Source organism: Zingiber officinale, chromosome 4A, assembly GCF_018446385.1.
Source record: "Zingiber officinale cultivar Zhangliang chromosome 4A, Zo_v1.1, whole genome shotgun sequence".
Taxonomy (NCBI): Eukaryota; Viridiplantae; Streptophyta; class Magnoliopsida; order Zingiberales; family Zingiberaceae; genus Zingiber; species Zingiber officinale.
The window spans coordinates 117,066,338-117,072,337 of NC_055992.1; positions in this window are offsets into that span (position 1 = coordinate 117,066,338).

A 6,000-nucleotide genomic window follows, 5' to 3' on the forward strand; every position below is an offset into this window, starting at 1 on the left:
CCACATTTACCCTACTCCTATCATGATATTTAAAACCAATGTTATGTATGGGAAAATAATAGCAATTATTTCTATCATGCATGGGAGTGTAAGAATTTAAATTTGAATTACACTTCAAATTAGGGTATACTTCCCTTACCCTTGAAGCTCCCCTTACCCTTGAAGCTCCCCCTCGACTTGAGCTTTCCTTTTTCTTCTCTTTCTCCCATTTCTTTAATTGTGTTAGCTTCTTGATTTCCCCCTTCTTAGGGCATTTGGTGTGGTAGTGACCTTTCTCCCTACACGTGAAGCATCTAATGCACATTCTCCTACTTTGGGCTTCTTTATTCCTACAACCCATATTAGTATTTAAAATAACTTGATTGGGTTTAGGATTTACCTTCTTCTTATCCAATGGACACCTACTCTTATAATGTCCTTTCTCATTGCACCCGAAGCACACAATGTGGTCCTTTGACTTTGCTTCGGTGGATGTGCTTACTAGGTTGACCTCCAAGACTTCTTCTTCACTTGTCTTGGATTCTTCTTCAACCTTTGAGGATGTCTTCTCTTCCACACTAGTGGATGGCATTTCTACATTCTTCTCCACTTCGGATGTTGAGCATGGCTCATCTTCCATTTGCTCCTCCTCAACTTAAGCCACTTCATCCTTTTCTTCGGATTTTTCCTCTTCGTGTGTAAGCATGAGTTCTTCCCATTGAACATTCTTTATCTTGCTCCACAAATCGTGAGCATTCTCATACTCACCTACACATCTCATCATATTAGAAGGCAACACATCAATTAAAATTGATATTACCTTATTGTTTGCCTTCGATCTTGAGGTTTGCTCCTCCGTCCAATACCGTGGTCGGAGCTTCTTCCCTTTCTTGTCTTTCTGAAGTTCGAACGGTTTCTTGATCACCATCATGGTATCCCAATCCGTGTCGAAGAAGACCTCCATCTTCATCATCCAATAGGTGATGTCCCATAAGCCTCTGCCTTCAAATTTCGACGGTTCAATCAAGCTGGTCATCTTGCTTCCTTGGCGGTAAGTCCAATGGAGAGCGACCCGCTCTGATACCACTTGTTGGGGATCGGTGGCCGGCTAGAAGGAGGTTGGATAGATGGCGCCTCCAAATACTCGCTTCCTACATATTTGTTAGCACAGCGGAATACAAACAATATAAATACAAATGCGAAAGCTAAATACTAAAAGAAATGCAAATCAATACATGCCGATTTACGTGGTTCGTAGATAAGGCTCCTACTCCACGGCTATCCGTAAGATGGACAATCCCTATCTGTCGGTGGATTACTCCTTAGAAGACCTTCGACTAGCTCATGTAACTCTTTGTGGGTGGAGAAACCTCACCGCAACTCTCACCAAGGACTCTTGAGGAGTTAGGGCACTGGTAGACTACTAATAGGGGTTAACCACCTCTATTTCGTCAACTATAACCAAGCTCCCAAGCCTTGGTTATATAGGCCACGGGTTGAAAACCCCGCCTACCAGTCAACTGCCAAAACCATCAGTCGACTGCCCTCTTGTGGAGATTCGACCGTTACATCCCAACGGCTTTATACCAATCGACTGGTAAAAGTACCAGTCGACTCCTCCACACTGGCTGAGCGAACAGAAACATTCTGTTCGCTCCCAATTGATTCGTACTCGAGTACACGTCACTCATCACTCGAACCCTCACCCTTGCGACTCATTTGACGCTTCTTTGCAGCTTTGACCTCTTGTCTTCGAGCCTACTTCCTTTGGCTCTCGTCCCTCGGATGCATTCAAGCCCGTGGCTTATCCCAATGTCATCCTTCGCGTATGCCTAGAAGTCGCTTCCCTCGGCCCTTGTCCTCGCTGCCTTGTCCACGGTCCGTCGGATGCTCCATCCTTCACCAGACCCGAAGCCATCAATCTGAGTCAAATGTGTATCCTGCAAACCTTCACAACTCAAATACATATATCAAATACAAGGGTGAACCTAACTTAAATCCTTTGCCCAAACACTAAAATACATGGTCGCACGGACCATTAGGATTGCTCCAACACGTCCGAGGGACGAGGTGCTGCGGAAGAGTACACTGGTGGATGAGAAGGTAGCACGCGACGTTTTCGAGGGACGAGAAGCCGGAGTGGAAGATTGCTCGAGGAGAAGGTCAGAAGATGAGTTCGGGTGAGCCCAATTTCAGATGGCCGAGATCACCCAAGCAATCAGAGTAGGCGCCGGACAGTCAGCACAGCCGACTAATCCGGGTGCCCGGACCAGCTGGTTTAAACGCCCGGACCATCTGAGTGCTCGAATCGGTAAGGTGCCCGAAGGGCGCCTCAACACTATGGATCAACTTTTGGATCCACGTCAACAATGATCCGAGCGCCGGGAGAGGATTCAGGCTCCTAGAAGTGGATAAAACTTTATCACTTAGTCATTGCATGGAGATAGAATTTTGTCATGCTGGGACTCCCGGACCGCGCCACGTCAGGAAACAGTCACTTTGACCAACGAACTTATAAAGGGAGCCCTAATGCTCTTTATTTCTACACAACACTTTCTATATTCGAATTCTTTCACTCTGTTCTTCATTTGTCTGTGCATTCAACGTTCTATACGAGGCTTCTTTGCCTCCGACTTGTATCGAAGAAGGAGTTGATTAGTTGATTTGCCTTGGATTAGACCAAGTAAATCTTTTTTCTCGTACTTCTTTTATGCATTTTAGTATATTTCAGTAAAGTGCTTGTCTTAATCAAAGCTATCAGTTTTGAAAAATGTATGCTTATTTTTTCAAGGCAATTCATCCTCCTCTTGCAAGCTGTATAGAATCTACAATTGGTATCAGAGCTCAACCATTTCAGAAGGACTAACCGTCGATCGAAGCACAAGAAATGGTCGAAGCTAGCATCTACCTACTAGTGTTCGAGGGAGAGTTCATGTTTTGGAAAAGTCAAATCGAGGTATACTTTAAAACTGATTTCAATATTTCACTAACGATTAAGTATAATTTTGATATACCCAAAAGTAAAGAAGGAAAAGAACTAGAGGAGCATCGATGAACTGAAAAACAGCATAACGATTTTATTGCTAATGGTAAAGTTGAGTTTTACCTTCTGAGCGTTCTGCCTACTCAGGAACTCAACATAATTGACAACTACAAGAGTGCAAAAGAACTTTGGAAAAGTTCTTGAAGCTCTATAAAGAACCAAAAGAAGTTGAATCCAACTTCTCGATGGACACCGAGTCGTCTTCAGAAGAATCTGAGACCAAGGAAATTGTCGAAATAACACTTATAGCCGAATACCTACCTGAATACAAAGAAAGTTCGTCTGAGATGAACATCGATGAAGGGGGAGAGTCTTCGAAAAAAAACAGTGACAAAGGAGGAGCATCAGACAATGAAATCGACATGGTAAGTAAGGTATGCCAACTTCCTCCTGATCAAGTATTCGAGTGTATTAAAATGATGTAAATTATGAACCAATATTGTCTCCTTCAAAAAGGTTAATATTAACTTAGAAAGCAAAATACACAATGCAGGCTTAAAAGAAGAATTTGATAAATTAATAGCTGAAAATATAAAATTAAAAGATAAAATAGCATAGCTAGAAAAAGATAATTCATGCTCAAATTTTTTACAAGCTTCAAAAAAAAAAATTTCAAATATAATTGAAGGCTTAACTAGTATTTTAGATACCATAAGAATCAAATTATAAAAATAGAAAAACAACTAATTCGTAGAAAATATCTGATTAATCGAGTAGATAGGAAATCATATTAGATTTCAAAATCATATTTATGTTAAATTTTTTTATGTATATTCTAATTTTTATTTGCTTAAATATTTTCATTATCTAAACTTTTTTAAATAATTTTTTTTCAAATTCTTCCTGCTCGAAAATTAATTACATCTTAATTTTTCTGTGAAAAATAATTTTATTACTAAATTGTAGAAAAATTTTCAGATTTTTTTATCGATATATGATTTTTATGAATTTTTCAGAAAAAAAAAATCATATCTTTAAAAATTAAAAATTTCTTGATAGAGTTACTTTTAAAAATTTTATTTTTTTATAAAATAATATGTTCCTTCTCAAAGGAAATTTTGTCAAAATTTGTCGACTGTTATTTAATTTTTTATAAATTTTTTATCAAAACATTAATTTTTAATATTAAAAATTCTTAAATATTCAATTTTTAAATTTTTTTTGTTTTTAGAAATATTTACCATATTATTACTATATTTATTAATTGTAAATTATCTACCTGTTATTTTATTAGTTTTTATTTTATTTTTCTAACTTAATTTGGGTTGCTCACATTAAGAAAGGAAAGATTGTAAGTATCTTGTAGTAATTTTAGTGTGATCAACTAAATCAAGTTAGGTCATATTGTGTTTTATCCTTGTGTCTAAGTGTGTAGGAATTTAGGAGTACAAGAAGTCGAGTAAAAAATGCAGCTAGTGAGAATGATGACAAGGGAAAGAGTCGACGGGCTTGGTGCGTTTGAGGGACGAGGTGCTATGGAAGAGTACGCTGGCGGACGAGAAGGAAGCGCGCTGTATTTTCGAGGGACGAGAAGTCAAAGCGGAAGATTGCTCGAGGAGAAGGTCGGAAGATGTGTTCGGGTGATCCCAATTCCGGATGGTCGAGATCACCCAAGCAACCAAAGAAGCCGCCGGATAGTCAGCACAAGGCTGACTGATATGGGCGCTCGGACCACGAGAGTGCTTGAAGGGCGCCTTGACGTTGCGGATCTGTTGGGACCAAATATGTAGCTAGAGGGGAGGGTGAATAGCTCGGCGCGATCTCGTGCTCGTCGTTGCTTGTTTCTTCAAAGATATGCAGCGGAAAATACACAGAAACAAACACACAACGCTAACTCTAGGATTTACTTGGTATCCACCTCAACAAGAGGTGACTAATCCAAGGATCCACACACTCACGCACCCTCCACTATGAAAACACTCCTTTTCGGTAACTACCGAAGGCGGAGAAGCCCTACAAGCTCACAGTACAAGAAGAAAGGGAAGGGAAATACAATACAAACAAAAAGCTTACAAGATATGTACAAAAACTCTAACCCTAGCTTCTTCCTCGCCTCTTGACTTGGACGTGCACCAGCACAAGCCTCCAAGAACCTTCAAGATCTGGCGTGAGAGCTTTGTGGAGTCGCTGTGAAGATCTGCGTTGAGAAAGAATCGGAGCAGTAGAAGAACTGCCTAGAGAGACGCTCGCCAACAGCTATATCCTGCGCCAACGGTCGAATCCCAATCGATCAGATTGCTCCCAATCGATTGGGGAGGCTTTGGATCGATAGGTCGATCGATCCAGAGCGCCTCTGTGCTCTCGGGAATTGCCTGGATCGATCGGTTGATCGATCTAGGGCTTATCGCGCGAAATCGCACCTCTCAATCGATCGCCCGATCGATTGGAGGCTCCCAATCAATCGGTTGATCGATTGGGAGGCTTTCTGTTCGTGCGACACTTCTCCCCAATCGATCCACTGATCGATTGGGAGGAGGCTTGTCGCGGGGACTCACCCAATCAATCAGCCGATCGATTGGGCATGAGCCAATCGATCGGCTGATCGATCCAGCTCTTGTTTTTGCCCAAAAACAAGTCCAAGGTCCCCTAAACCAACATTCTGTCAACCATGACCTGTTGGTACATCATGCCTAGCATCCGGTCACCCTTGACCTGCTAGAACTCCCTCACCAAGTGTCCGGTCAATCCCTTTGACCCACTTGGACTTTTCTCCTCGTGCCAAGTGTCCGGTCATCCTTGACCCACTTGGACTTATCTCCACCAGGTATCCGATCAACCTTGATCCACCTGGATTTCCCGTGCCAAGTATCCGGTCAATCCCTTTGACCTACTTGGGCTTCCCAACACCAGATGTCTTATCAAACTTGATCCATCTGGATTTTCTGTGTCTGGCTTCACTCACTAGGACTTTCACCTAACTTCACTCACTAGGATTTTCCTTCTGCCTAGCTTCACTCACTAGGTCTTTCACCTGGCTT